This window comes from Schistocerca serialis, chromosome 12 (assembly GCF_023864345.2).
Source record: "Schistocerca serialis cubense isolate TAMUIC-IGC-003099 chromosome 12, iqSchSeri2.2, whole genome shotgun sequence".
Classification (NCBI taxonomy): domain Eukaryota; kingdom Metazoa; phylum Arthropoda; class Insecta; order Orthoptera; family Acrididae; genus Schistocerca; species Schistocerca serialis.
Window position 1 is genome coordinate 57,433,335 of NC_064649.1, and position 25,355 is coordinate 57,458,689.

Below are 25,355 nucleotides of genomic sequence, written 5' to 3' on the forward strand. Positions count from 1 at the left end.
ATTTCCGTAGTGATGCCTAATTGAATTTAAAATATTATTTAACGTTAGTTTCAGTAGTCAGCAAATCAAACTTGTATGTTTAATATCTCGGTGTACATAAAAAGAGACTGTTAAGAACACAGAGAGCTCTTACAAAACAAGCATCTACACACAAGTCAGTTGCGGAAAAAAACTGTCACTGCTGGTCGATGTCGCACCTCTGACTAATATCGGCTGTGGGACTTTGGTTGCTACTTAAGACAGTGTTGAAGTACTGAAGTATGTTGATGTATTCCCCGTAACAGCCGGTAGAAAGTAAATGCAAATTACTAAGTCCATACAGAAGAAAAAGGTAGTCATCTAATTTTGCCAACCACATGACCAAGAAGAAAGTCTTGCACAGAATGACCACCAACATACCGATAACAATATTGATCATCATCATCATAATCATTATCGTCGTTGTCGTCGTCGTCTTCACGGTTTAGCTATTCTGGCTTGTTCCGCCTCAGAATTGTCACGTCACCTCTTTACGGAATTTCCAGGTTTTCTCTTTCCTCTTGGTTTATATTGTATTGCAGGTTTACTCATCCTCTTGTTAGACATAAGTTACAGATGATGTTCCCAGTTCGGTTTGTATTTATCAGTTATAGCTTTAATGGGTTCAACATTCAGTTCTTGTCTAATGTCGGTGCTTCTTTCATGGTCCGGTAATGAATATCCCGCGAGAAATCGGAGGGCTGTCGTATCTGATGATGCGATTTGTCGTAACTGCCGGCCGGGGTGGCCGAGCGGTTCTAGGCGCTACAGTCTGGAACCGCGCTACCGCTAACGGTCGCAGGTTCAAATCCTGCTTGGGGCATGGGTGTGTGTGATGTCCTTGGGTTAGTTAGGTTTAAGTAGTTCTAAGTTCTAGGGGACTGATGACCTCAGATGTTAAGTCCCATAGTGCTCTGAGCCATTTTTTGTCGTAACTTATCAGACGTTAGTCTGAGATTCACTACAAAACAGCAATATAGGGAAGCTATTACTTTGTACAGTTTAAATAGGGTCTCTTTCAGTACGTTGTGTTTTAACGTGAGTTTTATGGTTCCAAAGGTGTGTCGGAATGTTGCCAGTTTCAGTTATACAGAATTTCAGAAATTTAAAATTGCGCTCCAGACACTTTAACCCTCTTACTTCTACAATTACCCGTTCATCTATAACAATTTTGGCTCTTACGGGCTCAAATCGTTGAAATGCCGTCACTTTTGTTTTATCTGTCGATATTCTCATTTCGTATTTAGCGGAATTTGAATCAACTTAAGTGTTGCAATTTTAACTTTTCTTCAGACTAATTATCAGCAAATAGTATCGTCATGAAATTAAATTTATCACTTCTTACTGTGTCATTTAATAGAATTAAGGATTTATGAACAATATAGTCAGTATAAACATTGGGAACGGTGGACACAGAGGGCATCCTTGTCTAGCTCGTTGATTAATGTCGGCAGGTTGTGTCCCAGAAGTTACAGTAAGGCTTCTTATTTTGTTGTTTTTGTATACTAATTGAGTTGCCGTAATCAAATGTACTGAAACTTGCATTTCCTTTAGTGGTTCCCACAGCAGTTTCGGTTTTATCTTGTCAGATGCCTTTTTATAATCGAAAGAAACATAAATGAGTTGGTAATCTATATTCTCCTCTTTTCTTAGCTACTTGGCAGAAGCAAAAATACTATCAGAATATGATCTACCTTTTATAAAACCATGTTGTACCCCTAACATACGTGCCTCCAGATTCGGTATTAGTTTATTAATTATATTTTTTGCTTACAGTTTGTAACAGGAATTTAGCAGTAATTTTTTTGGTGTCAGTTGTTAATATAAAAAAAACTTCCTACGTCTATCAACGAGAAAGACGTGTTTTACTTGTTTTGCAAAAACTCGTTAAGACGAAAAAAATTTCATCGTTTATACCCGAATGTCCGGTTGGCGCCTGCGTCTTCGCTACACGCAGCTCCGCGCTCTGAACGTTCCCGGAGTCCCGCAGACTCCCGCTTCGTCCACCGCGTCGATTCGCGCTCCCCCGGCCCCGGCGCCCACGGCTCGCCTCGGCCGGCCAGCGCAGCTGCGAATCCCGGCGTCCGCTGCCGCCGTCGTCCGCAGGCAACGCGCAGCGCGCCGTGTTTTCCGAACGCGTGCCGTCTGGATACGGATGTGCTAAGCTCAAACATCCGACAGCAGTTACACAGTGCAATGTTTTAGAAATTGCGGAATATCCTTCTCTTAGAGTAATTCCCTTACAATAGCTCTACGAACAGGTCCGTTACCAAATCGTTTTGCCATTATGTAGAAGGGGAACTTTAAAATATTACGAGCTTTTTCCTATGTACAGTAGTGGAAATTAGTGTAAACAAACGGCCGGCCGCGGTGGCCGTGCGGTTCTGGCGCTGCAGTCCGGAACCGCGGGACTGCTACGGTCGCAGGTTCGAATCCTGCCTCGGGCATGGGTGTGTGTGTGATGTCCTTAGGTTAGTTAGGTTTAGGTAGTTCTAAGTTCTAGGGGACTTATGACCTAAGATGTTGAGTCCCATAGTGCTCAGAGCCATTTGAACCATTTTTTTGTAAACAAACGTCGGTGTTTGTGGAAAAAAAACATGTTTGGTATAGCATGAATTTTTCCCGTACATTTTACAACAAAGGAAAACAAACAAATTCTAATTTTACCATAAGAACTGGTACTTAAGAACTTTAAAGAAACAAGAGAATGTTAGCGGAGGAAATTGTTGTAAAAGCACCAATAAATTATTCTCAGAATAACTTAACATATACAGCAAATAATCCATTGTTCCTAATAACTGCGAAAATCCTCTTGCGTATTGACTGTATAATTCCGAGACTGAAGTACGCTGCACCCGAATCACAGTTCTCACCTCAAACTGTCGTCCATTGCGTCTTGAGAGAATCCCCCGTAGATTCTCCATGAAATTTAAATCCGGACTTCTCGATGGCCTGTTCAGAAGATTCCTGTACCTTGAAACCACGACTTTATCTCGGCAGACCTGTGAACCCCAGCGTTACCGTGTTGGAATAATAACTTATCACTGTCAGATTCCTCATACATACGGACCGACTCAATTTCCAGCATTCTAGTATAATCATCGGGCTTCATTCTGGGGTGCATCCATGCTATGTTGGACGCGGCTTTAGCACAAAATGCTGCCCAGATCGTAACACTGCCAACGGCAAGGTTTCTACTCGTCCGAACGTGTTCTTCTGTGCGGAGATCGTACCAATAATACTGAAAACCACCTGGCCCGTCCAAATTAAAACTCCTTCTCATTACTTTAAGTTACTTTGTTCCATTCTACGGTCCATGACATATATTCTTCCGCAGACTTCATTCGAGCCTCCTTACGCGTGTTGTTTAAAGGGCTTACGGAGCCGTATCTTAAACGCAAGATTCGCAGCTTGAGCCAGGATTTAGCTAGCGCGTCTGGAAGCGACTGACAGCTGCAGATCAGCCACGATTTGAGAGGGGCACAAGGGGTTGATTTTTTGCTTCATGAAGAATCAAACGCGTATCTGATGCTGATAATTTTCGTGCCCGGCCATATTTGCCGTACTGAGCATCCAATGTGACAAAATTATCAATAACACAAATGGAACGCCATAATTTCTTAGCAATCTGGCGATCAGACAGGCCCATACCTTCGTTCGCCTTAATACTTGCTCGCTCTTTACCCGATAGAGGCTTCCCACTTGGCATTATCACAATAACTGCGTTATAACGTTAGCAGACACACCTGAAACTGTAACTGAAGCGAACTGTTGACATTTACCGCTGTGCGCATCATGTAGCGGACCTACCTTTGTACCAACTTATTCCCCATCCTACCCGAAATATTACTCCGCCTAATTGTAATGGTGAAATGATACTATATTTTGTTTTTCTTTGTTCTAAACTGTACTGGAAAAATATAAACACGTGTCTTTAAGCCGGCCGGTGTGGCCGTGCGGTTAAAGGCGCTTCAGTCTGGAACCGCGTGACCGCTACGGTCGCAGGTTCGAATCCTACCTCGGGCATGGATGTGTGTGATGTCCTTAGGTTAGTTAGGTTTAATTAGTTCTAAGTTCTAGGCGACTGATGACCTCAGAAGTTAAGTCGCATAGTGCTCAGAGCCATTTTGAACGTGTCTTTAATCTAATTTCTACCACTGTAGAAAGTCCGTAAATCATTTCAAATATTCGGTAAAGAGAAGTGCCCAAGAACAGTGTAATAAATAATACAGAATGTGAAAAACAAAATCTCAGAGTTCTTTTCTTACATAGGTGATAAATGTTCTGTGTGTCCACCTTTCTTCACACGGCCCATATCTCAACGATAATCTGATTTTGCCCACACCAGATACAGCATATGAGGAATAACGGGAAGACCAGCTGGTGCGGTGCGGTGTCACAATTCTTCGAGGTTCTCTGGTAGAGGTGGAGCATAAACACCATCCTTGATGTAACCACACACACACACACACACACACACACACACACACACACACACACACACACACACAAATCGCAACGTCGAGTCTCAACCGAATAGCGCCAAGTCGGTGCCACGACACAGCCTGTGCAGCGATGTGCAACCAACGTCTCGTTCACGTAATCTCTTTCACAACTGAAGCGATGTGAATCGGCGCCATCCTGTTGAAAGTTCTTTAAAGTTGCAGAGTGAGCCACAACAGCGACAGGTCGAGAAACTTGATACCACTGAAAGGTTGTGCGGTTGGTGGCGCCCTGTTGGCGGTTTTCCAAACTAACTTGCCGCTACTTTGTTTTTTAAAAAAAAGTCTTTAAGTGTTTTCTTTCCCGTACTGCATCATTTCTGACGTTATACTTAGCAATTTACCTATACTGAGTTTCTAACGTTTCGTGCACTTTGTAATAACCCTGTGTAGGGTTGATAAAAAACAGCGCATCAGATGCCACAGTGCCATTGCTTTGGCACTGACAACACGAAAACGCCTGTATCAAATGTTTGGCTTACCCTGCACATATCATCGATCCAAGATACTGAAGCGAGGTTTTCGCCAAATAATAGCAGGTCCAAGTCACGTAATTTTGATGCGAGTTATATCAACTTAACTCATGTATCAAACGTGATACTGAAGCAAATATGTTTTTTAAATGAAACGATTTACTTTTCTCAAAATGGCTTTCGAAATCTCTTGAAAAGACGAGTGCGTTGATATAACGCTTGTTAATGCTAGCCCGATGAGTGGGGGCATTATCGACTTTAATCGTGCAAAGCACGTTTCTAGGAGGAAGCCAACACAAATCGAAGAAACAAGACTATAGAAATTTAGTAAAAAAGGAATCACTAAATAATTCACTAGTCTGCTGAGAAAACAACGAAAACTTTATGTTGGTGCACACAGCAATATATATATACTGGATTTATAATAATAATAATGCGCGATCCTAGTTCATATAACATGTGCTTCAAAATTTATAGGTATTAAAAAATTAGGCCCTCTAAGCACTTTATAAATTTACAAATCAAAAAGTAACTATCAAATTAATCACAACATAAAAAACGTTATATAAAGAATGAGGAAATGGAGGTAGCTATTCTTCGGTTATATTTATAAACTGGTTGTCTGAGCAAAGGAAAAGTTAACACAGTGAAACGATAATGAAATACAGGAAGAAACTGAAGAAACAACCGAAGGTGAAGAATTATAACGAGGTAGCCAGAAGGCCATAACGCAGAAAGTAAATGTATCATTCGAAATACGGGGGAACTACATTTGGAACACACAATTCTTTGTATTCTGTATTTTTAATTTTCTTTTTGAGTTAGTCTCATATACATTATGCTACCATATTCCTGTTTAAGCCACGACCTGTTGAGTAAGTTCCAGACACAAAGACATCATGATTATTTTGTTTTGAAAACTGTAGAATATGACGGATAAAATAATTAAAACAGTGACTGAGGTAATAACTGGGCAGTGTGTCCAAAACCAGATATACAGTTATTGTAACAGACAAGATGACGGATTGCGCCACCTGTTGAGAGAATACATGACGGAACCATATTTGACTTCGATGCCGTAAAAACTAATTGCCCTTAGCTTCAAAACATCGCATTAGATTTCTATAGCGTAAAACCGTGATTGCTGCAACTTAATGAACAGTGTACATCTTCACAATTCCGATATGTTTCTTTCAACGGTATCTTGCACTGTATAGGTTCCAGCAACCAAAATGCAGACTACAGCGGAACGGTTTCTGAAACAAAACTCGTTTGTCGCTAGCAGTATATGAACAATGATGTAAGCTCTTTCAAGACGAACGGTTTAGTCCTCAAAACGTGTCTCCGTAACGCAAATATAATATCTGAATATCTGCTGAGAGTTTTGATTTCAGTACTACCGCTTATTTGGTAATGTGTGTAATAAAATGTATTTATTGAGATTTTATGCAAGCAGCAAACAGAAAGTTGTTCTGTAATGTTTATGAGATGACAATTAACACTGTAATTATTAGTTCTTTCTTAGATTATAGAGTCCGGCCGGAGTGGCTGAGCGGTTCTAGGCGCTACAGTCTGGAACCGCGCGACCGCTACGGTCGCAGGTTCGAATCCTGTCTCGGGCATGGATGTGTGTGCTGTCGTTAGGTTGGTTAGGTTTAAGTAGTTCTAAGTTCTAGGGGACTGATGACCTCAGATGATAAGTCCCATAGTGCTCAGAGCCATTTGAACCATTTTTTAGATTATAGAGATTGATATCGATTGTGGGGAATAGATTCAGTAACACAAAACCAGGCTCACAAGGAAAAGTTAAAGAATTCAACCTGTATCTCAAGTTACTGACAAAATTTTACTGAGGTTGAAGAACCTTTTTTCTTACTGTATCTGCTCCTATGTGACCATGTAAAAAATTGAATTAAAGAGCCTAAAAATTAACTAGTTTCACATGATTATTACACGCTAGCAGTTTTCCTGTAGAGTAACAAAGAAAGTTATTGCGTAATTTATGCATGAGACAGATGAGCAAGGTAGAAAATAAAACAAAATATTAACGGTACTCTAGAATCTATAAAATAAATATTTCTACGGCAAAACAACACAGTGGCTTTTTTACTGTCATTTTAGTTTTAAGAAATCATGAAACTCCGTCAATTCCTGCCTTGATTTCTGCCAGGTGACGCAATGGATAGATATTGTCCTCGCAAGTCGGAGATAACTTGAAATCCCTGTAGGGCTATCCAGATACAGGTTTCGGTGGGTTCCCGAAACCGCTAAAGGCGAATTTTGGGAAGGATTCTTGAAAGGAATTGGACCAGTTTCCCACCCGTCCTGCCCAAATGAAACCTTTCACTCCGTCTCTAGTGACGCAATATTAAAAACTCTAATTTGCTTTCTTTTTTACATAAATTATTCTGGAATATAGCAAATATCGCAGAGCTTCTGACACCTGCGTAACACGTGTCCTCATTGCAAGATTTTGTCTAACAAGGGGATCTTGCGGATCGGGCTCCATCGAATTAATTCTTATTTATAGCTTCTGAAAGTCAGAACACAGACATTAATTTGCTATAGCTCTGTGATGTACTTCTCCTACAAAGCGAAATAATCACCTTTGAAGATTTGCAGATTTCGGAGCACATTTAACTGTAAAAGTTTTCCAGCATCTGTTATACAGTCGCCACCAGATGAGTACGTAGCGTTGAAATGTATTATCCGAGAAGTCCATGATTCGATTCTCGGTGGTAGCAACATTTCTTTTGGCTTTCATTAAATTCTGTGTTTATTTTCAAATAATTAAACAATATTGCTTCATAATTTTTTGATAAAAGTAACAAATTTTAATTTTTAATTAGTGGTTAGATGAAACTATATTAAAGTTTGATACAAAAAATTCAAATGTTATATTGTTAATTAAAACAAGCTCTATATAAATAGGGGAATGGGATCTTGGTCTTCAAGAAAAAGAATCTAAGAAAACTGTTAGCGATATAAAACCTCTGACGTCAAACTCAGCTGCCTAATCTTTGCAGATGATTTGCCACTTTTTTTCCGTAAACATATACGCAACAACAAAGAGCAAATCTGCTTGTTGAAACAGCCCACGGAAAAGACTGGATTACCAGTTTTTTTTCAAGAAGAATTCATAACGAACGTTAAAAATGCTCCAAACTTCCTAAGCACATGATACGATAGAATCAACCAAGTGTTAAATTTATGCACTCAGGGGAAATTCTACAGCCAAAGGACGCAGACAAAAACAGAGAACAGACAATGAGAATGAACTATCAATGAACGAAGGAAACTTACAATAAGAAACCACTCTCGCTAAAAACAAAAATTCAGTAATATAATAATCATAAAACTGGAGTGCCTTTATACAGTAAAACGTTTAGTTCTCAACAAAAAGGGAGAAATTGAAGAGCTGGAGAAAAAGGAAAAGAAGATACTACGTAAAATACTTGGCCCAAGAAAAGTTGGGAGTGTATGCATGACAAGAAGTAATCAGGAAATCTACAATGCAACTGAAAAACTATCTGATATTCTCAGCAAAACGAGAATATCGGTTTGTATTCACTTGGATGGAATGAACATGGAAATACTGACTAAAAAAAATATTTCTCCGTTTCGACAAAAATCTCTCCGGAAATCACTTGGTTCATGAAAGTGAAAAAGGACTTCACAGAAATTAACGTCACGAAAGCAGGAATTTTAGTCAGGCCGACTTTTCGACGTACGATTAGGAAGGATCGAAACGGAAGAAAGAAAGAATACTGTACGTTGTATACATATAGGCAAGAATTTTCTATTTCATCCTCTGCATTTCTGTACCAAACTTTAATTTTTGTGAATATTTGCCTTTTCACCCGTTTAGTAATAAAAAACCAAAAATTTTATTTTTATTAAAACAAGCATGATGCAATATTTGTTATTTAAGATTTACACTTGCAAATATAAGTTAAAAAATATTGCTGTTACCGAAAATCGAATCAACACCTTCATGTTTACGGGACTTTTACGTTACGCACTCGACTAGCTCTATTAAAATATTAGAAATATTTTGAACTCCAAAATCTCGGAAGGTAATGTTTTCGACTCTGTTTAAGAATTGCGTCACACTGCTTCAGGGCACTGATTAGCCTCAAATTCGGTAAATGTGGAGGAAACTGATGAGGGCCAGTTGTAAAATGTAACGAAAATTTAAAGCACTGATGAAAAGCAGTAGCGCTTCATAGTAAAACAACTTTTTTATTTTACACACCCTGACGGAATTTGGTACAACAATTTAATACAGCTACTGAATCAAGTCAGGAAGAAAATTAAGCGCAGAAGCAATTTGTGAGTTTTATTTATCATTATTTGTCTGTATGAAAAGCACTGGGAGTTTATACGCGATATTTCCTCAGCAACGACTGCCTAGATAGTTGTAACCGCTCACAATGTTTCGTCGACTGTTAGTATCCCCCCTCCAATCCACGTAACGCCCAGTCGTCAAGCACGAGATGTGTGTTAACATACTGCGTGTAGCTGACGGTTTACACGCGGCAGAAGAATAGAGTAACAGGATCACGCAGTTCTCCATTTACGATCATTTTGTTGCTGCGAGCTGAACGGCATAAAAGCGGCTGCCATTAGCAGTAACGCCAAACAGCCGAACGCTTGTTACTATGCCTTAAGAAACTACTTGCGGTAAATCATGAGATGAAGACATTGTGTGTTAGACGTGCAAGCTTAATAAAATTATACCGCTGGCAGTAAATACGATGTTTCCGTCCACAGGAAGTACGATTATCAGGAACTGGACACCAGTTAGTTCCCCAGCTTTATTACTGTGTCCAAGAACAGACAAAGAAGAAGGAAAAAAATCAGGGCTATGCGAGAAATTAATTGATTAGTATGGAATAACAGTTAATATCAATGGCAAAGAAAGAGCACAGAATTTCGACTGACAGGATTAAAACAGCTGTAGTGCGTGAAATAATATTTGAAAATAAATGAAGGCACTAAAGTATCGGACTTCCTAGGAAGCACGTTATACGTTGAGAAACGAGTAGGCATTCGAAACAAAATAAGTATTCTTAAAAACAGTTAATCTGGAAGAGGGATGATCGTAATGTTTTACAGGGACATGGGCTCTGCCGAAAGAGGAAGGAAGGGGAGTGGAGGCAGCAGAAATGAGGTTTTTAAAACAGTACGATACATAATCGAAAGAATATTATGCGCAGAAATAAAGGAAGAATTTAAAGAATAGAGATGAAATATTGGACAATAGAACAATACGTATAAATAATTTACGTCGGCTAGACCAAACTCGTATTTCGAAAAAGCCACGTGCGTATCGGCAAGGACAATTTGCGTCAACCAACCGAAAAACAGAAGGGTTAAGCAACGTCGATAGGAAGTAGAAATCACAATAGGACACAGGCTGGACAGCAAAATAAGTCGCGAAAGAGGAAGAAGTAGAAGAAGGAGGAGGAGGAGAAACAGAGTTCTCACGAAGCGTATTTCTGAAAATGTAGTGCTGTTTTTCGAGAGAATTTACAGAGGGTAAAATGGAATTGTCAAGCTCCACTCACTTAATCCAAGGTCAGAAGTGTATTTCGGTGATCCACACAGCAGCATGTTGACAATTTTACAACGCGGTTGTGTATGTGATTATGTATCAGGAAAAATGACTGATAAATGGTACAGATATTGGCAAATAGATTTTAATGTAGAGAAACGTAAAACTGTGTATCTCTCAGGCTCTCAATATGGAAAAATCTATTAGTCCGTGGGAACACCATTAATGAGTCGTAATTTAAGGCCGTCACGTCATGAAAAAGAACGGAGAGGGACAGTTTGTTGTGATATAAATTAAGTGATTAAGTGGGCTTCACCAGGATGTATGAAACATCGCTGGTGTTGCAATAGCTGTGTTTTGCAAAGTACCTGCGAAGTTAGATCCAGAATACTCACGTGAAGCTAGCTGATATCGGTATGATGTTTTAACATTCTTGGACGTGATCCTTGAAAGTAGTGTGTCGATGCCACACGATGGAATTTACGATACAGTTGCACATTTTCAGTCACACAACTCCGGTAAGGGATAGAGGGGCGGGGCACGGGGAGTGGGCGGGGATGAGTCGGTGAATGGCCATGGGTTCAGCTTCCCCTAGTGAAAATTCAAATTCATTTAGTTTATGAACATGGAAAAGAATCTGTAACCACGCGGTTCGGATATTAATGACCTAACCCCGGGAAAATTATGATCAAAATCTTCGATAAAAGACGAAAAATGATATAAAATACATGTAAAGCCAGTTGTGTAATGAACTAGAATAATAAAAAACATTATTAGAGCTTGGAACAGAAATATTGATACTTGTAATACTGGTTCAAAAGCGCAAAATGTGGAAAGTGTTATCGAGTTGAAATTTTTAATGGCAGGAAAACAGTAACTGAGAAAATAGGACTTACGAACAGAAAATAAAGGAAAATGCGGTAATACGTAAACCCTGAGAATATAAATGGAGGTTTTACTACAATTATACTATTAATCTGTATATGTCTATAACACTGACTAGGTATGAAAAGTGTACTATAGAAACAAGTAGGAGAAAATGATTAGCAGATGCAATGTCCTCAGAATTTTTTAAATTAAATGCACGAGGAAAATATGTTGGTCCTAGGTGACATGGAAACCTACGGGCGCGGCGGACATTGGTCTTCAAAGTATATGCAGGGACAACTTACGACTTGAAGTGCGTTGTCAGCCGTTAATGACTCCAGAGTGGTGCCGTGACGGGGAAGCATGGACTGCTCGTGAAATGCCTCGCATTGTTTTCAGAGATGAATCGCGTTCTACACTACGCAGGATGACCACCGTCGAGTATGGCGGCAACCTCCTCCAATGTTTTGGAGAGGCACGGTAGTGTTTCTCTTGGTGTCATTGTGTGGGGAGAGATCGGGAATGACTTCAGGCTACTGCTGGTAGTGACTGAGGGAACCGTGAAGGGAAAATGGCACGTCCTGAGCATCCTATGACCTCATCTGTGATTCTTTGAGCAGGACAGTGCTTGTCCGTGCTATTCCTGCACCCAGCAAGATCCCCAGATCTGCCCTCGATAGAACATGCGTGGGACGAACTCGGACATGAACTCCGGAGTGCCAGCAGCCAGGATATCGAGGACCAGTTATAAAGGCTGTGGGCCAGTTGGCCTGAGGTATGGACGTCTTCACCTACCGAGGCACTACAAGTGTACTGGCCAGAGGGGGACCACGTCATAGCGATAAATTGGCTCATAACGCCAAGTGCTTTGTAAATTTGAGTCCAGTTTGTAATCATTGTCCGCAGCTCGTGGTCGTGCGGTAGCGTTCTCGCTTCCCGCGCCCGGGTTCCCGGGTTCGATTCCCGGCGGGGTCAGGGATTTTCTCTGCCTCGTGATGACTGGGTGTTCTGTGATGTCCTTAGGTTTGTTAGGTTTAAGTAGTTCTAAGTTCTAGGGGACTGATGACCATAGCTGTTAAGTCCCATAGTGCTCAGAGCCATTTGAACCATTTTTTGTAATCATTGGTAAAACAATTAGAGACATCAGCAATTTATATGTTACACAAATTTGCACGATATACGGCGTGACAGTTATACAGCTAATTCACGTTTTCTTGTCGGCATCAGTCACGTTCTGGGGAGAACATGTAGTCGGTAAAACTTACGGACGAGGATATGGTTCATAGTCTCTTGTTAACCACGTTGTCATAATGCAGGGCCGCAGGCAAATTCCCTCTTCCTCGTGTTGATCGTGGCTCTGCCAACTCAAGAGCGTACGCTGTTGAGCGCCTTCCATGTAGGCCAGCTTTCCATGTGTCCACGGAAGAGTTTCAGAAGGCATCATTCATCCTGCAAGGCGGCTGGATCTGGAACACCATGAATATGTTATGAAGGATGAATATGGGTCAGGGTCAGCGAAGCTTCCTGTGGCATAAAGGAAGCTCTTTCTTGACTTGAGCCTTCGGGCTGCCGTCAGACACCCAAATAATGTAAGGGTCCACCACAAATTCAGTGCCACAGATTTCTACAGTCTAGACAGTAAATTTTTTAAATGGTGTAGAACTCGAAAAACCTGTAATGAGTCAGCGCGTCTCATTTAAGGCTTCATCTACTTGATACACGTGACTAGATCTCCACCAGACAGGGCAGAAATATACAGCAGCTGGACAACTATTACAGTCCATAAGTTCACTCCAAATCTGCGTGGCAATTCTAAGCGGCGCATGCACGGCTTTCGCGACTACCGACCGCTCCATGCTGGTACGGAACGAACTTCATACGCGGGAAGGTGAGGACCTATTACTGTCCATTACGTCACCACACCTTCTGCGCAGGTTCGGGCGATGTAACCCTGTGTGCACCCAACCTCTCCCCTATTTTCCAGATTTCCAGAAGTTCTTCTGCAAAACTAGCGGAAGAATACTAGCAGAGGCGAAGCACCAATGCAAGTCGCGAAAGGCAAAGTCTAGTCTAGAACACAGCTTTAAGTCGATATTGTCCTTTCTGATGCTCTTCATCACCTCAGTCCGAACTTTATTTATCGTTAAATCATATTCTGCAGTTACAAGGAGACGTCACCAAATACATCTCATATTTAGCGAAGAAAACGTATATTTGCAATATAGCATATCCAGCAACCGACCCCGCGCGACAATTCGGACCATAATTCTGGTAGTATGCATTTATGACCTTCTGAATGTGCAGCTAAATTTCGCGCACACCATATGTTTGCCGTTCGCTCCGCTGCACTGCAGCCGTTTAATGACCGAGCGCGATGTACTGTACAGCGAAGTGAGTGACACGTTTGTGATACACCGCTGTGACATGCTTTATTCATTCTGTCAAACAACCCGGTTAGCAGCGTGTAGCTTGTGCTAGAGATCTCTTTGCTTCATGAACATTTTTAAATTGCCACTAGCAAAATCTGTGTGTAAATGAGTGAAACGAATGGCTGCATTACTAAAGAAGCAGGGCAGTACTGTTTAACTATTATCATGGCATTCTTCCAATTATTTTTCAACGACGCGTTTCACCTTATTTCGGCATCTTCAGGTTATCTTTTCTAGATGGACGCGAGAGGCACTTGCTCCTGTGAACGGGAACGCGTTACGCAGATCTTGGTGCCTCTCGCGTCCATCCAGAAAAGATAACCTGAAGATGCCTAAATAAGACGAAACGCGTCGTTGAAAAATTAAAAAAAATTGCAACCAAGACTGTTTTTAACCAATACTATTATCATGGCTCCTGAGCGTTATTCTTTTTGGACTTCGAAGCTGGTGCTATTTAAGAGAAGTATATATGCAGGAGATGCGATGTTGTTCATCGTGATTGGCGTGACTGAACTGTAAATCCAAAATCATTAACTTCATTTCCTAATAATCTTTCAGTTGCTTATGTCTACTAATGTTGTGACGTATGTAAAGCAGTCGAATATCAATACGAGAATACTGTTAAAATAATATTGAATTAATCTGAGCGTGAGTTTGACATATTACGTACTCGTATGACCTAGTTTTCATCAGACGACGGGCAGATATGTCTAGCCCCTTTCACCTCTTCCCTCGCCGTCAACATTCCGCGACTAGCAGGGCTCTGGTTGTCTCTCCGCTGTACACTGACTTCACAAAAGTCTGGGGATGGCGATATTCACATATACAGATGGCGACAGTATCGTTTATACGACGTATAAAAGGGCAGTGCATCGGCGGAGCTGTCATTTGTTCTCAGGTGATCCACGTGAAAAGATTTTCGACGAGATTACGGCCGCACGACGGAGAATAACGGACGTTGAACATGGAATGGTAACGGGAGTTAGACGCTTGGAAATTTCGGAAATCGTTAGGGAATTCAAGTGCGTGCCGAGAATACCAAATTTCAGGCATTACCTTTCAACTACGGACGACGCGGTGGCAGACAATCTTTACTTAGTGACCGAGAGCAGCGGCGTTTGCTTAGAATCGTCAGTGCTAACAGACAGAAATAGTATCGCATAACTCAGCGCTGGAAGTATGACTAACGTATCGGTTAGGACAGTGGGGGGAAATTTGGCGTTAATGGGCTACGGCAGCAGACGACCGACGTGACTGCCTTTGCCAGTGGCAGGACATCACCTGCAGCGACTCTCCTGGGATCGTGACCATATCGTTTGCTTTCTAGACTGTTGGAAACCCGTGGCCTGGTGAGACGAGTCCCGATTTCAGTTGTAAGAGCTGACGGCGCGGACCCCACGAAGCCATGTACCCAAGTTCTCGACAAGGCACTGTACAAGTTGTTGGTGACTCCATAATGGTGTGGGCTGTGCTTACATGGAATGGGCGGGGTCTTCTCGTCCAACTAAACCGTTCATGGACTGGAAATGGTTATGTTTGGGTAATCGGAGACCATTTGCTGCCATTGGTGGACTTCGTGTTCCCAAACAACGAAGGCATTGCTATGTTAACGGACCAAATTTGTTTGCGGTTGGTTTGAGGAACATTGTGGACCATTCGAACGAACAATTTACCACTCAGATGTCCCGACATCGGACACAGTCGAGAAGTCAGTGCATATTCAAAATCCTGCGCCGGCAACACCTTCGCCGGCGGCGGTGGATGAGCGGCTCTAGGCACTTCAGTCTGGAACCGCGCAACCGCTACGGTCGCAGTTTCGAATCCTGCCTCGGGCATGGATGTGTGTAATTTCCTTAGGTTAGTTAGGTTTAAGTAGTTCTAATCTCTAGGGAACTGATGATCTCAAGTGTTAAGTCCCATAGTGCTCAGAGCCATTTTTTGAACCAACACCTTCGCAATTATTGGCGGCTATAGAGGTATCGTGGCTAGATGTTTCTGCAGGGGACTTCCAGCGACGTATTGAGTCCATTCCACGTCTATTTGCTGCACTACGCCGGCGGAGAGGAGGTGCGACACGATATCAGGCGGAATCTCATGATTTTCGTCACCTAAGTGTACAGAACTTTGCCCTCAGGCTGGGGTGGAGAGAATGACACACAAACGTTGTTCGCGAAATTTAAACGTTCGTCCAGAAGGTTATAAATGCGAATTACCACAATTATGATGCAAGTTTTAGCACAGGGGCGATCGCTGGGGATGCTGTCTTGCAAGCGTACTTTTTTGTTCTTAGAATATGAGATTAAATGGTGGGTTTTCCTTGCAATTATTCTGTCCATTCTACTCGATAGATCTTCCACACATCCGGCCAGAAGAGCTTCTTCAATTTATCAGTTCCTCTGAATCAACATTACTTCCACATATAATAACTAGCAATGTGTAATGAGTATATTCCTTAAAATTATCTCTTTAGTGACTTTAATAGAAGTTTAATAATTTTTTCATAATGCGGGGCCACAGTCATAATATATTTCTTTAGAAATTTAATAGAAGTGGTAAGACGACCTTCTAATTTAGTTAATAAAATACTTTTAAAAATTTTTTCTGAAACGAAAATTCGTTTTTTCTAGTACGAACTAATGCATCAGTGAAGTTGACGTCGCTGGACTGTTAAGCTCGAGAAAGATATTTAACATTTTGCTAAATTTTCTTGCCACATGACAAGTCCTGATTACACGAAAGCAGCTGTACCCGCAAACCTGGCTGTCGCAGAGCAGCTTACTGTGAGCGGCTCCCAGTCTTACGTCAGAAATAGGCACGGCGAACGCCAGCTCTCGGCAGGCAGGCGGATCAAAGGCGGTGCGCGCGATGAAAGCGCTTCCTGCCGCCCGGCCGCCGCCTCCTCACTCCTCGGCATACGTCGCTCGCTCTGGCGCTCCCACTTTTCAGAAATTTCCATACGTCGCAGCATACACAGTTTGTATCTGCCACGGCTGCTCCGGCCACCTTCCCCCTCAATTGCAGAGCGGCGGACCGGCACGGCCTCCGAAACGCAATAAGCGAATGTAACCAGGATTCCTGATGTCCCAAAATTGCACTATCTGATCCAAAGTAACGTCAGTGTGGGGTGTTTTCACCCATCCAGTTTCTGACGGCTTTGACTCTGCTGGAAACACTTAGTGGCGCGTCTTAATGTTTCTGAAAGGAGGCAAACTCCGAGTAGGCAGTGATGTTGGACGCTGGGATCTGGAGGTAAGTCCGTGTCCTAACTCGTCCCAAAGGTGTTCCATTGGCTTCAAGTCAGGTCTCTGTTGCAGGCCAATGCAATTCAGGAATGTTATTGTTCACGAATTATTCCTCAGACAGAGTACATAGTCATTTTGATAAACGCAATCACCGTCTCCGAATTGTTCACATTCTGTTTTCTTATGCGCAGCAAGGGGACGAGACATGAACCACGAGAAACACTACCTTCTCTGTAATTCATTGTCGGGATTCCAGACGATGGCAAGTAACAATCTCCAGGCATTCGCAAACCCCAGACCCTTCATTGAGATTGCAAAGAGGAAAAGTGTGGTTCATCACTCGTGTACAGTTGTTTTCTATCACCCATTCACCAGTGGCGTTGCTCATTGCAGCACCTCCAGCGCCGCTGAGATCACAGAAATCTGTGGCTTATGGGGAGCTGTTCGACAACTCTCGTCCATTCTTTCTAGCTCTCTAGGCATTGTGTCTGTGCTACCTACACTGCTGATATCATTTCTGAACTCAAGAGTATTTCCTTCTGCTGTTTACATGCGATTTTTACAGTCATCTTGCACAATGATCAGCGGTCCCTGTCCGTCTGTACATGAGGTCTGCGTGGTCTTGGTTTACCTGCGGTTGTTGCTTCGCTTTTCCACTTGACAGTCACAACCACTTCAAAAGGCTGAGGGATATGTTACTCTGGTGACATCCACATTCGAAGTCACTGAGCTCCCTTGACAGACCCAATCTGCTAATACTGATTATCAACTGATAACACAATACTCGCCGCTTGCTCTTGTAATGGGCGATCCGCCTCTCTTTACATCTAGTGGTCACTTCAGCGTTACATATATGTGTTTGGATATTTTTAGTCAGATAGTGCATATTCCACCGCGAAGTCATAATCTGTGTTGGAGGATACATCTGGTACCGCTATCATTTCTCCCTTCTTTATGTTCCATTCGCGAATGTTGCGGTGCATGTCTGGAGGTAAGGCTCCATGTGACATCGTATTCCTCTCATAATCACATTTAGGGTCATCGCAGGCAATGTACGAGGGAAAAAGTAGAATGTGGCTTCACTTTTGGTAGAATGTATTCTCTCGAGAAATTTAACAGGGAAACCACTCCACGATCCAAAATGCCTCAATTGTAACGTCTGACACTGGGGTTTGATGATAATTCACGTAACGCGCCTGCACTTACTAAGCGAAACCCGTGACAAAACGCGCTGCTCTTCGTTGTATCTTCTATATATTTTCTGTTAATGAAATATGGTGATTGTCCCAGAAGTGAACAATACTCTGGAATCGATAGAACAAGTGTTTTATAAGCCTGTTCCTATGTGAATTATTTGCAGTTCTGTTGGAATCTTCCAATAAATCTCATCCTTACATCCGGTTTTCTACATATAGTTTTATTTGGACGTTCCCCTTTAGATGGCTCCGGACGGTTACTCCTAGATATTTTACTGCTGCTGCTGTGTACAGGGATCATCGCTGCGAATCCTAACACCTGTTTATGCGCAGTGCCTTACATTTATTTCCATTTCGTGTCAGCTGACAATCTTTGCATCATGCTCGATCTCATGCAGGTCTTTTTACATTTCGCCAAAATTTTGTGGTATGGCTACGTTCCTATATACACGATATTACAGGAGGAATAGATAACATTTTAAGAGCTGACAGTGTAGACTAATTGGAATAAAACATTTCATACACTGGGGTGACAAAAGTCGTGGGATACCTCCTAATATCGTGTCGAACCTCATTTTGCCCGGCGTAGTTCAGCTCGACGTGGCGTGGAGTCAACAGCCGTGCGGAGTGACCGCGGGTTTGAGGCGCCCTGTCACGAACTGCGCGATCCCTCCTTCCGGTGGTTCGAGTCTTCCCTCGGGCAAGGGTGTGTGTGTTGTACTTAGCATAGGTAGTGTGTAAGTCTAGGGAGGGATGACCTCAGCAGTTTGGTCCCTCAACATTTTGGAGCCCACAAGTCGTTGGAAGTCCTCTGCAGTAATATCAATCCACGCTGCCTCTGTAACGGTCCATAACTGCAAAAGTATTGGCGACGCAGAATGTTGTGCACGAACTAGGCTCTCAATTATGTTCCATAAATGTTAGATGGGGCGGCGAAATCATTCGGTCGAATTATCCACGGTGTTCTCGAAACCATTTCCGAATAATTCTGGACCTGTGACATGGCGCAGTGTCATCCATAAGAATTCCATCGTTGTTTGGCTACATGAAGTCCAGTAATGACTGAAAACAGTCTCCAAACAGCCGAACATAGTCATTTCCAGGTGATGATCGGTTCAGTTGGACCAGAGAACATCACCAGCTTGCACAGCGTCTTGTTGAGAACTTTGAGTCGGTGGCTTTTTGGGGTTTGCGCCACACTCGAACGTTACCAACAGCTCTTACCAGCTGCAACCGGGAGTCATCTGACCAGGTCACAGGTATCCAGGCGTCTAGAGTCCAACTGGTACGGTTACGAGCCCAGGAGAGACGTTGCAAGCGATGTCGTGCTATTAACAAAGGCACTCGCGTCGGTCGTCTGCTGCCATAGCCCATTATCGCCGAAATTCGCGGCAATGGCCTAACGGATACGTTCGTTGTAGGACCTGCATTGATTTCTGTGTTTATTTCACGCAGTGTGCCTTGTCTGTTAGCACTGACAGCTCTAAGTAAACGCCGCTGCTCTCGGTCGTTAAATAAAGGCTGTCAGCCACTGCGTTGTCCGTGGTGAGACGTAATGCCTGAAATGAGGTACTCTCGAGACACGCTTGACACTGTGGATATCGAAATACCGAATTTCCTATCGATTTCGGAAATGGAATGTCCCATGCGTCTAGGTAGAACTATTATTCCGCGTCGAAAGTTTGTTAAATCCCGACCTGTGGCCCTAACCTCGTCGGAAACTTTGTCACATGATAAAATGAGTGCAAATCACAGATCCATCAATGCACTGTCCATTTATACCTTGTGTATATGCTCATATCACTGTCCCATGACTTGTCACCTCCAGTAGTTGTCAACTATGCTGATAGATGGATGTAACAGCTTACAAGGAAAAATCCTTACTAACCTTGTGGCTCTTTGCAGAGCATGCGCTGCCTTCCTCAGTGGTAGTACACTCTACTACACGGACCTCTCTGTAGGGGCGCCTCCTGTAATCAATGATAAGTGCGTGGTGATGCCGTAGGTGGTGTCCAGTGGAAACGCTATGGACAATTTAGCAGTATACCTTCTGATGTGTTGGCAAATGTGCCAACACCTTGTAGATAGAGGAGGCCGAAATGCACGCTATCTAACGCAGACGGGCGTGAATTCTGGAACAGGATACGTAATGAATGGTAGCAAGAATAATACGTAGCTGCTATTATACTTAACTTTTAATTCGTCCTTGTTGTATACAGCGTTCTTTATGAGACATTTCATACGATAACTATCAAACTATCACTTGCTATGTAAGGCTAATGGCGCCTTGCTAGGTCGTAGCCATGGACTTAGCTGAAGGCTATTCTAACTATCTGCTCGGCTAATGAGCGATGCTTCGTCCGTGTAGTCGCTAGCAATGTCGTCCGTACAACTGGGCGAGTGCTAGTCCGTATCTCGAGACCTGCCTTGTGGTAGCGCTCGGTCTGCGATCGCACAGTGGCGACACGCGGGTCCGACATGTACTAAATGGACCGCGGCCGATTTAAGCTACCACCTAGCAAGTGTGGTGTCTGGCGGTGACACCACATTCCTCCCCCGCAAATTGGCCAACGGTCGTGTTATAAGGCTTCCGCCCGCCGTGGGGAGGACCCCATGTTGACGTATGCGATGAGGTGGGGAGCCTAACAACAGGCGAGGCTGTGCCACCCGCACCCGGCCATTCGGTCAGAGGGGATCTAGGAAACGCCTGAAAACCTAGTCCAGGGTGCACGTCAACATGCGGTGTATGCGCCCGTAAAGAGACAGGAGGGGCCGAAGGTTCGACCTCCATTGCGTCGGGGTAGCCGACGCGCGAAGACGTCATGTGGTCCGGAGCGGGCAAGAGTTCCATGGCGGAGGACAGCTGGGCACGGGAAGCGATCGGCGGCGCGTGACCCGGGGAGGCGCTTGGCGGCTGCAGCGAAGCGTCGAATGCGGGCGGCGCCGGCGGGAGAACAGGCGGCGGCGGCGGCGGCGGCGGCGGCGGCGGCGGCGGCGGCGGCTGCGGCTGCGCGTCGCCATGGGGCAAAATGGAAGGCATCGTCGGTAACACCTGGGGATGAGGCGAGCCAGTAGATGGGTCCCCAGGGCGCTGACCGGACGGCACCGTCGCTGAAAGCAGACGGGGAGCGGCAGAACCCGTGCGACGACAGAGGCGCAGCTGATTGAGATGCCGACGCACCTCACCAGAGGCCCCCAAAACCAAATACATCGCGCGGCCGAGGCAGCGAAGAATGCGCCCTGCGAGCCAACGCCGTGAACCGCGATAGTTGCGATAGAATACAACGTCGCCTGGAGCAAAAGCAGAAGTCTGCCGCTGCACAGGAACCTGATGCGGCGGATGCAGCAAAGACATCAAGGTTCGATGAGGACGACCGTGGAGCAACTCAGCCGGCGAGCGACCATCTCGGGGCTGAGAGCGATACGATGACAAAAAGAGCAACAACGCGTCCTCCCGAGAATGCGACTCTTTCAACTTCAACATCTGTGACTTGAAAGTCCGGACCAATCGTTCAGCGGCACCGTTTGACTGAGGCGAAAACGGCGCGGATGTCAGATGTTGAATACCATTGGCCTGGCAGAATGACTGAAATTCTGCGGACATGAATTGTGGGCCATTGTCGGAAACAATAGTCTGCGGAAGACCTTCAATGCAAAAGATAGCAGACAACGCTTGGATGGTGGCAGTTGACGTCGTGGAAGACATCCGGACAACAAAAGGAAAATTACTGAAGGCATCTACCAGAACCAACCATCGAGCATTCCAGAATGGACCAGCAAAATCGATGTGCAAGCGTTGCCAAGGGGAAGTGGCTTTTGGCCATGCAAAGACTTTCAGCGGCGGTGCGGATTGTTGTTCGGCACACGCCATGCAAGAAGAACACATATTCGTAATCGCAGCATCGATTCCGAACCAAGTACAGTGCTGACGAGCAAGTTGTTTCGTTCGCACTATACCCCAATGTCCTCGGTGAAGAAGCCGTAAAACAGAGGACTGTAACGAACGTGGGACCACGACTCTGGACTGATCATTATCAGAACGCAACAACAAAACACCACGTCGAACAAAAAGTCTCTCCTTGTGAGCAAGAAATCGGCGAACCAACGGATCCTCGATCCGAGACTTTGACAAAGGCCATTGCGTAGCAACAAAACGCAAAACGGTAGCAAGGACAGGGTCAGCAGCTGTGGCTGTAGCTACACGACGAAAATCAATCGGAAACGATTCGACCACTTCATCGGTTTCCGAATCAATGAACATGCAAGCAAGTTCGGAAGAATCGAATGCTCTATCCTCAGCAACAGGCAAACAGGACAACGCATCGGCGTTTCCGTGCTTAGCAGTGGACCGATACAAGATATCGTAGCGGTACTGCGAGAGGAAAATAGACCAGCGAATGAATTTCTGCGCTGTACGCGGAGGTACAGGCTTGTTCGGATGAAAAAGCGATGTCAAAGGTTTGTGGTCTGTGATGATGGTAAAGTGACGACCATACAAGAAATCATGGAACTTAGTAACACCAAACACGAGAGCCAAAGCTTCTTTCTCTATCTGTGAATAATTTCTTTGCGCAGACGAGAGCAATTTGGACGCAAAGGCAATAGGGCGATCATGCGACCCATCTTTGTGCGCAAGCACAGCACCGATCCCGAAATCCGATGCATCTACCATCAACAAAATGGGTTTCTGGGGATCGAATGGCGTAAGGCAAGTATTTGAAAGCAACGCCGATTTCAACTGGCGAAAGGCGCGTTCGCATTCCGTCGTCCAGACGGACGGAACACCCTTACGGCGTAAGCTATGAAGCGGAGCTTAAATAGAAGAGGCATTGCGCAGAAAGCGATGATAATAGTTAATTTTACCCAACACACTCTGTAGCTGCTTCATATTCCGTGGCGAAGGCAATTCTTGTATGGCACAGAGGTGCTCTGGACTCGGATGTATGCCTTGGGCATTGATGACATGTCCCAGGTATGGTAAGTCACGAGCAAAAAACACACATTTGTCCTTCCACAAGCGAAGACCATTTTGTCGCAATACCTGAAATAATGTTCGTAGGTGTGCTAAATGCTCGTCGGCCGTCTTTCCGGAGATCACAATATCGTTCAGATAGTTCGCAGCAGTAGGGACCGACGCACAAACAGTTTGTAAATATTGCTGAAACAATGCAGGGCGGATGCACACCCGAATGGCAGTCTTTTGAATCGGTACAAACCAAGATGCGTGTTAACCACCAAGACGCGCTGGGATTCGGCGTCCACTGGGATTTGCAAGTACGCATCTGCTAGGTCCAACTTGGAAAAGTATTTACCCGGGCACAGTTTATCAAAAAGATCTTCCGGGCGGGGCAAGGGAAAAGTTGCAATCACGAGTTGTGGATTCACTGTTGCCTTGAAGTCCACACAAAGTCTCAGTTTTCCAGAAGGTTTTGGCAAAATTACTAAGGGTGAGGCCCAGAGAGAAGCTTGCACACGTTCAATTACACCCTGCGATTCTAAATCGTGTAATGTTCTTGCGACCTCATCACGCAAAGCGTGGGGAACATTGCGCGCTCGGAAAAATTTCGGTTGCGCGTTTACTTTCAGTTCCAAATGTGCTTCATAGTTTTTAGCGCAACCAAGGCCCGGTGCAAAAATGTCTGCAAATTCTTCACACAGACGAGAAACACTGTCTGAAGGCACAGTCTGATTCACTGATAGGACCTGATTTACTATAGACATGTTAAACAACTGAAATAAATCTAAGCCAAATAAGTTCACTGCAGTAGAAGAACGAAGAACGTAAAATGACACAAGTTTTGTTTGTCCCTTGTATATTGCAACAAGGCTGCACTGTCCTTACACAGGAATTTTCTGTCCTGAATATGTAGTTAGCTTAACATTTGCGGAACGCAACGGAGATTTGCCCAGTTGTTTGTACGTGACGTGATTGAGCAATGAAACTGCAGCTCCGGTATTGAGCTGGAATGGTATGACTGTGCCATTAAAGTCCAAATCTACAAAAAGTTTATTGTCCTGCTGACGACAAGAGCGATTGTCTCATGCAATTTGAACTGATACAGGTAGAGCATCACTTGCTAATTGACGTGATTTCCGGCGACGTCGACGCACACTTTGTGTGGGACGAACACAGTCACTGTTAGAAACAGTGGCACTGGACGAAGCGGAATTAACTACATGAATGTCCATGAGCGAAGGTCCACGAGCCTGAGTGTCCTTGATTCGATTCCGGCGCGAAGCAAAGGGCCTGGAATGATTGTGATTGTCTGATCGGAGCTTTTTCTGGCAAACACTTTGAACATGTCCTTTCTTATTACAGAAAAAGCAAATAGCTTGGCGTGACGGGCAATTGTCACGCGAATGTCTAGTAGCACACCGCGGGCATGATTTCACTGCATTTGTATGCTGGCGCGGCACACCTGGTTTAGAGCGTGATGGCAGCTGCGTGGAAGTGCGCAAGGGCAGTTGACCGGGCCGTGCAGCGCGCCCGGCGGGCCGGTTAATGTTACACACGGCTGGCGAAGATGAAAATGATTCCTGTGCAAAGTCAAGTGTGTCTTGTCTATCCAATATGTCTATCACTTTTTGAAGGGAGGGATTGACTAGTTTCAAAATTTGCTCCCGTATGCGAACATCAGAAACGTTCTGTGCAATTGCATCACATACCATTGTATCTGAATAAGGGAGTCCACATTCACACTCAAAAGTACAATCCCTTGTAAGGCCTTGCAATGTTGCAACCCACTCCCTATTAGTCTGACGGGCCGTACGTTTGGTACGAAAGAAAGTATACCTCTTTGCAACTACATTGACTGTTTCTTTGAAATAGGCGTCCAATGCCGACAAAATTTCATCGTAGGACAGAGTTTCTACATCGCGTCGGGGAAATAATTTCACTATCACATGGTAGGTGGACACACCGACACAGGATAATAAGTGAGGCTGCCGCTCGTTACCTTGAATTCTGTAGGCGGCGAGATGAAATCCAAACTGGCGTGACCACTCCATCCAGGATTCCACGTCTGGGTCGTAGGACCTAAAAGGCGGTGCAACTGCGAGCTGTGGCTGTGG